At 39.5% G+C, this 6,329-nt stretch overlaps 1 pseudogene; it reads right to left on the bottom strand.

Annotated features, from left to right (window-relative positions):
* Window positions 1-290: 290 nt before the first annotated feature.
* On the bottom strand, window positions 291-6,024 carry LOC127453788 (carcinoembryonic antigen-related cell adhesion molecule 1-like; annotated as a pseudogene).
* Window positions 6,025-6,329: the final 305 nt, after the last annotated feature.

The following is a 6,329-nucleotide window of genomic DNA, read 5'->3' as shown; positions in this document are numbered from 1 at the left end:
AATCCCAGTTATTGCTCCTGTCGTCAGTCCTCTTCCTCCACTACCACCATCTCCACCACCTTCTATGTTAAAGATACAAGAATGAGCTTAAGAAAGAGAAAACAATGTTTTAATAGAAATTATTAATTTTAAATAATAATACAAAATTGCCTTTGTATAAGGAGTGGATTATGGTTAAAGAAGTGTTCTAGTATGTCGAGTTTACAACACATTTACTGTAGAGTTAGTTTCCATTAATGCTTACCTTTACTAATAAAGAATGGAGGTGTGAAACATTTTTCTTGGTGACATTATTCCAGGCTGTGCAGGTCTGTGGTCACAGTGGTGTCTATCCCTTTAAACTTTCAGGTATATGAGGCAGGAGGTGCAGAAATTGCAGAGCATGTCAGTAACACAGGATCATCTAAACACACCTCATTCTGACCATTTATACTAACATCTTCTGGTCAATCTATAACAGAGACAAGACACTCATTGTTATAGGCAACAACAGACCTTAATTTAAACTGAATAAAATTTGAGTGTAAACCATCTTAATCTTTGAATGCTTTAAAACTCACAGTTGATGATAAGGTTGAGTTTGGCAGTCTCAGAACTGACAGGATTTCTTAATGTACATTGATATTCTCCACTGTCTGATCTCCTCACTGGACTGATCATCACTGATCTGTTATCAGATGAGAAAGTGATGCTGGGATACAGAGGACTGCCATCCTTTCTCCACTGGACTGAGGTAATGTTGCCATTTGCTTCAGAAGTTATGTTAGTACATTTACCCTTACTAATAATTCTTCTGGCCCATTAAGACTGGCACCAGATATTCTTTCTGTGCAAGCAAGAGAAAAAATACAAAAACACTGGCTCTAAAAACGAGTGCTGAATGTTGAAAATGCAATTCAAATTTTGTGGATTTCAGTCCTTTTCAATCCTTTTTATTGAAAACTTTAATGCACCTTAATGTAGAACCTTGGCAAATTACTGACTATAACAATTGACATTTTGGGGTGTAATATTATTGTCGTGATCTGAGTGTTTTCTGGTGATTCCAGAATTTGTTTTACTTCTAAACAAGTAACTAAAAGCAGCAACGTCAGCAAAAGCAAAATAACCCAGCAAATAATACAGAAATGCAACCACGTAAATTATTCATGGCACAGTAGTTGTTAATAACATTTCATTAGAGACAACAAACATTTAGCACATCACAATAGTATTGCTCTCTTACTGCTGTTAAAGTTGGTAAAATCCTGGCCATTTTTAGAGTATAATAGTAAAAGAACAAAGTCCTTTACAAGATTAAGGCAATATTACATAGCATTACATTACATTAACTCTCTGGTCACCACACCCCTTTAACTAACATAATGTATTTGAAATTTTATTTTGAATCCCCAATTTCTGTTTAATATACTGTAGAACATATTAAATGGCCAAAAATATCATCTTGGTTACAGTTGTAACCTTGGTTCCCTGAAAGGAGGAAACAAGACGCTGATTTGGATTTTTTGACTGAAGGAAAGACAGCGCATTTCTCGGACCCTTAAAAGTGAGAGATCAGTAGTGCTGCTAGCGAATGCAGCGTCTTGTTCCCTTATTTCAGGGCAAAAAGGTTACAGTCATAACAGAGACTTTCCCTTTAAAGTCGGTCACTTCATTGCTGCATCAGTATGGATGGTATGGGAATCGTATTGCACAGCACTGTGCTACTGATTCACATTCACAAGGCAATGCCTACTAGCTAAAAGGATAGTTAAAAGGCATCAACAAGCCCCCCCTTCACATTGGAAAAATAGGACATGGAAAGAAAGAAAAGAAACATCCAAAGCAAACCCACTTTAGCTTCCCCGAATACCTCCCAAATCCTCAGAACCATCTGATGGTGAAGCCTCCACTTCCCCTGGCTGATACCCTGCAGAAGAGTAAATCCGCTTCACAGTTCAGGTGACTGGTGAAGAGTACTGCACTTACAGACAGGAGATGCTTCTCGCACCAAAGGAGAAGCAGGCGCCAAGCTCAACATTGGCCGCAACTGCACTCCTCCCTCGTGGTTTATGCATGCCACCACTGCAGTATTGTCTGTTCCGATCAGTAAGTGAAAGCCCTTCATGACTGACAGAAGTGCTTTGAAAGCTTGGAAGACTGCAAGCAGTTCCAGGCAATTTAATTGCTACGCCACTCATAGACCTGTCCAGGAGCCGAAGGCAAGAGGGCAGTCACACAGGGCACAAGCTGTACTGGATGCATCCGTTGTGACAACTTTGCATCTGGCCACCTGGCTGAGTGTAACACCTTTCTGATAAAACACAGGCATTTTCCAAATCGCTAGCATGGCTAGACAGAGTGACTGCAGCCATCATCCCAGAGCCCACTGAAACCTCTAACAGTGCTTACAGCAACCAGTCATCTTTGCAATTCAATACACATCGCTGCTCAATGTGACAAGGAGCAATTTGCATTTGAAAGATTGCATTTTTTAGGTTGATCAACACAAACCAGTCCAGAGGAAGGACATCAAACAATAGCTGTGTTCGACTGTGCGTAGAACTCAACTGGTAATGCCTGAAAGGCCGTGCCACAGGACACAGTGGCTCATCTGTGCTCAACGGGACCTGAACACTGCCCACCGTTGGGGTGCAGTCGACTAGTACAACTAAGTTCACATTTGGAACTAGAGGAGCTCATTTTTGTGCATATACTTAAGCCTCCAGCATCCGCAACAAGGTCTGAAAGCTTTAATGGAACGTGACAACCATCTTTTCAATTCCAGGAGCAAAAGCACCTCACCTGTGCTTTTGTGCAAAAGGTGTTTGTATGCTTGCAACTGTTTTTTAGCCATTTGAAACCGCTCAGTAAAGACACTCATGGCATCACCGAAAAAGAGGCGATGACAGCGTTGTAACTACTGCGAATTTCTGTTAAGTTGAACCAAAGAGAAAAATGGTACCGGGTGGCATGACTCGGAGTCACACCGACTTGGAAGAAACCGTTCATCCAGACGAGAGCGCTCTGGCCCACTTGAAGCTGGCCACCCAAGCTGCAGTTTCTCAGTGCCCGAGAGAGCACCTGAGCCAGCTCAGCTTCAGAAATTTTAGTATTGAATTCCTCCATGTGGGGGGAAACACTAACAAACTCATCAGCCAAGTGAGACACTTCAGACGCTGTGAGCGATATAGCGCCACCGTCTTCATCACCACTGGCGAATGTGATCTACCGTGTGTGCCAACTGTGGGCCACAGATCGCCACTGGTGAATTCAACGTGTGAAGACGGCTGAAGTTGAGGCGGGGAGGCACACAAGACTTGCGCTGGTGAAAATTCCTCCTTAAACTCCCTCAGGATTCACATAAGGAGTATGTTGGAGAGAGGGGGATCGTCATCATTCAGAAAGAATGCGAGCCACGAGGAAAGCTTCTTGAGTTTCATGCATTCACAATGAATGCAACCAGTCTCAACGAGTGCCGCTTCTGTGTGGTCTTGGCCCAGGCATAATATTCATGCCCATCAGACAGAGGGATATAATGGTCACAAGGTGGAAAACATTTGTAAAACGGTATCTTGAAAAAGACATTGTTACAACAAAAGGCTCTTACATGTGCTTTACCTGTAATAAAACACACAACAACAATCACAATATCAATAGCGTTTCAAATGCAGCAGTGATAAAGGATAAGCTGTTCATCAGAGCACAGGCAGAAATAATACACTCACTGTTAAGTTGTGCAATATCAACTACGAAGCAAAGATTTGGGAGTCCAGAGCACGAGACATGTATTCACGACCCTGAAGAGAAAAAATCTGATGTAATGGCACAGCGCTTGGGTTTATATGCCTGTGATGACACATGCATCGAGGGAGTCAAGTGCCATCTGCCAATAAATTGGCATGATTTTAAAGGGCTTTTGAGATTGCCACTGCTGAGAGAAGTTCCCATAGCATCAGCTACTGAAGCAGTGTCGAAGTGACTGACTCGAAATGAAAATCAGAGTTTTTCCTGCACTGAATTTAAAAAAGATAATATTCATCTAACTTTTAGTGCTTTATATGCACTAAAACAGCTTCTTGTCTGAAACATACATTTGTGCTGTGCAATTGAAGCTTGATTTTGCACGAGTGTGTTGCAAGCCATCACAGAACCACTCGCACAAGAGATCCGCTCTGCTCTATCCTTCTGTATCTCTGGAACAAGCATGTCAACTGGACTTCGTTCAGTATCCCCCGGTGGCACAGACCATAAAGCTTATGTGACCCATTTGAATACTTTTGAGAATTTTCTAGTTTAAAGCACTATGGAGAAAGTCAAACCTCTCAAACAGTCGACAGTCCCAATATTATAAACAGCAATGGGGAGGAAAAGAGAAAACTTTGTGCCGTGTGTCAGTATAAAGGTTTTTCATATTACACATCAGCATCCTTCCTAAAATGTATCATGATTTTACAGTAAAAACAGTAACTGTGGTATTTAAAAAAAATAAATAAATAAATAAATAAATAAAAAACATTTTTTTTATTCAATAATCAATTAGGTATAATCTATTAGACTTTGGCAGTTTTAGTGTAACATATACTCAGACTCGAGGATGATGTTTGAACCCAAGCAGGTATTTATTGACACACAAAGACAGCAGGTAAGTGATGGCATGACAGTACTGGGTTGTAGTGGTGATAGTTTACATGATGAAGACTAATGCTAACAGAGATGGTGACTTTCCTTGAGGTGGAGAGTTTGCAACAACAAAGCTTGCGCTGAGGAAATGGACACAGGAAAGGAAATGTTATGGTGCTTAACGAACACTGGAGATACGGGTAAGTGAATCTGTACACAAAGTTGAGACCAGACACAGAATGGAAGGGAGTGAGGTTTATATAGAGGGGTTGATTGATGCAGTGATTGGAGGCAGGTGTGGGTGATCAGTACTCAAGCGAGTGAGAGGGTTGAGTGAAATTGGTAGGTGGGCCAGAAGGATCCGTGACATGTTGTTAAGGTTTCTAAATTTGCTTAGGCTACTATTGCTTCATAGCAAATACTATAATTTATTTTTTAGAAAGACAAGCCATCCATAGTCTTACCTTTGCTTATATGACACTGCACTGTAAATATAAGGGCAAGGAGCCTATATAAAGTGTTTTAAAGTCTGGACCTCCAAGATTAATGGACAAAATCTTTGTTAAAAAGAAAATGATGTTCTTAATTATGTTCTGTTCGAATTATGTTTGATATTAGGAAATAAACTAGTCTGGTTTGCCTTCAGATAATCCTAAAGATTACTAAAATGATTAAGAGTGTGATAAAAGGAAAACAATATCTGTTATGGTGTGGATAAAGTCCCAACTCAGTAAAGTGGTCTACTCATGGGTATATTCAGAATAGTTTAACTATTCCTATAGAAATAAGGTGTTAATTAAATTAAGTTTAGTTTGATTTCACATAGCACCTTAAAGTAAAAAACAAATCTGTGTCAAATTCAGAAAGTTCCAGGTGAGTTCCAAATCATTCCAGATCATCAAATCATAATAAACATGAAATGCAATAAAGTAATAATGCTACATATTAATTCATTCCTAATTATGTAATAAACCAACTTTGAGAATATGCATGGCTATATATACAGTATGCCAGCCACCACCAAAGACCATTTTTGACCCAGGAAAAACCCTGTAATACTGCTTTAAGAATCTTTTACATACTTACTAAATAACCATATCATTATCACCACATATTAGGCCTTAATGCTCAAATACTAAACCACGTTTGAGCAACATACTCACCAAACACTTCTAGTGAAATTTCTCCTTTAAGGTTGTCAAAATTACCAGTAACTGCCGTCAGATTGTATTTTCCAGAATTTTTCAGACTCAGGTTCCTGAGCTCGAGAGCAAAAGTAGTACTGTTCAGACTGATTCTGTCTTCATATTCTGGTCTTATTATAGTTCCAGTAGAGCCAGTGTTAATGAAAATAACACCCTCAAATTCCCATTGAATTAAACAAAATGATGTGAAGGGTGGTTGGTCAGAGGCGAACCACATTTTCTCCAACTACTCCTTTAGCCAGTATATATATATATATACTGTATATATATAAACCTTACCCACAAAAAGATAACATTTGGAACAACTGCACTGTTCTGTTACATAGTAGGGGAAGATGGGGAAAACAACCATATAATATTGCTATTGTGACATCCCTTCTATTAAAAATATGGTGTGTGTAAATATGTATATATTCATTTTCCTGTACAATACAGTTCACAGAATAAGTAGGGTAAAACGGGGCGAAAGGCACACCTTAAGGAAAATTAGCTTTCTTTCTGGTTACAAAATGTTTCCACATA

This window comes from Myxocyprinus asiaticus, chromosome 16 (genome assembly GCF_019703515.2).
Source record: "Myxocyprinus asiaticus isolate MX2 ecotype Aquarium Trade chromosome 16, UBuf_Myxa_2, whole genome shotgun sequence".
Lineage (NCBI taxonomy): Eukaryota > Metazoa > Chordata > Actinopteri > Cypriniformes > Catostomidae > Myxocyprinus > Myxocyprinus asiaticus.
The sequence above is the reverse complement of the archived record's forward strand: the minus strand, read 5'-3'. Positions and strand labels throughout refer to the sequence as shown.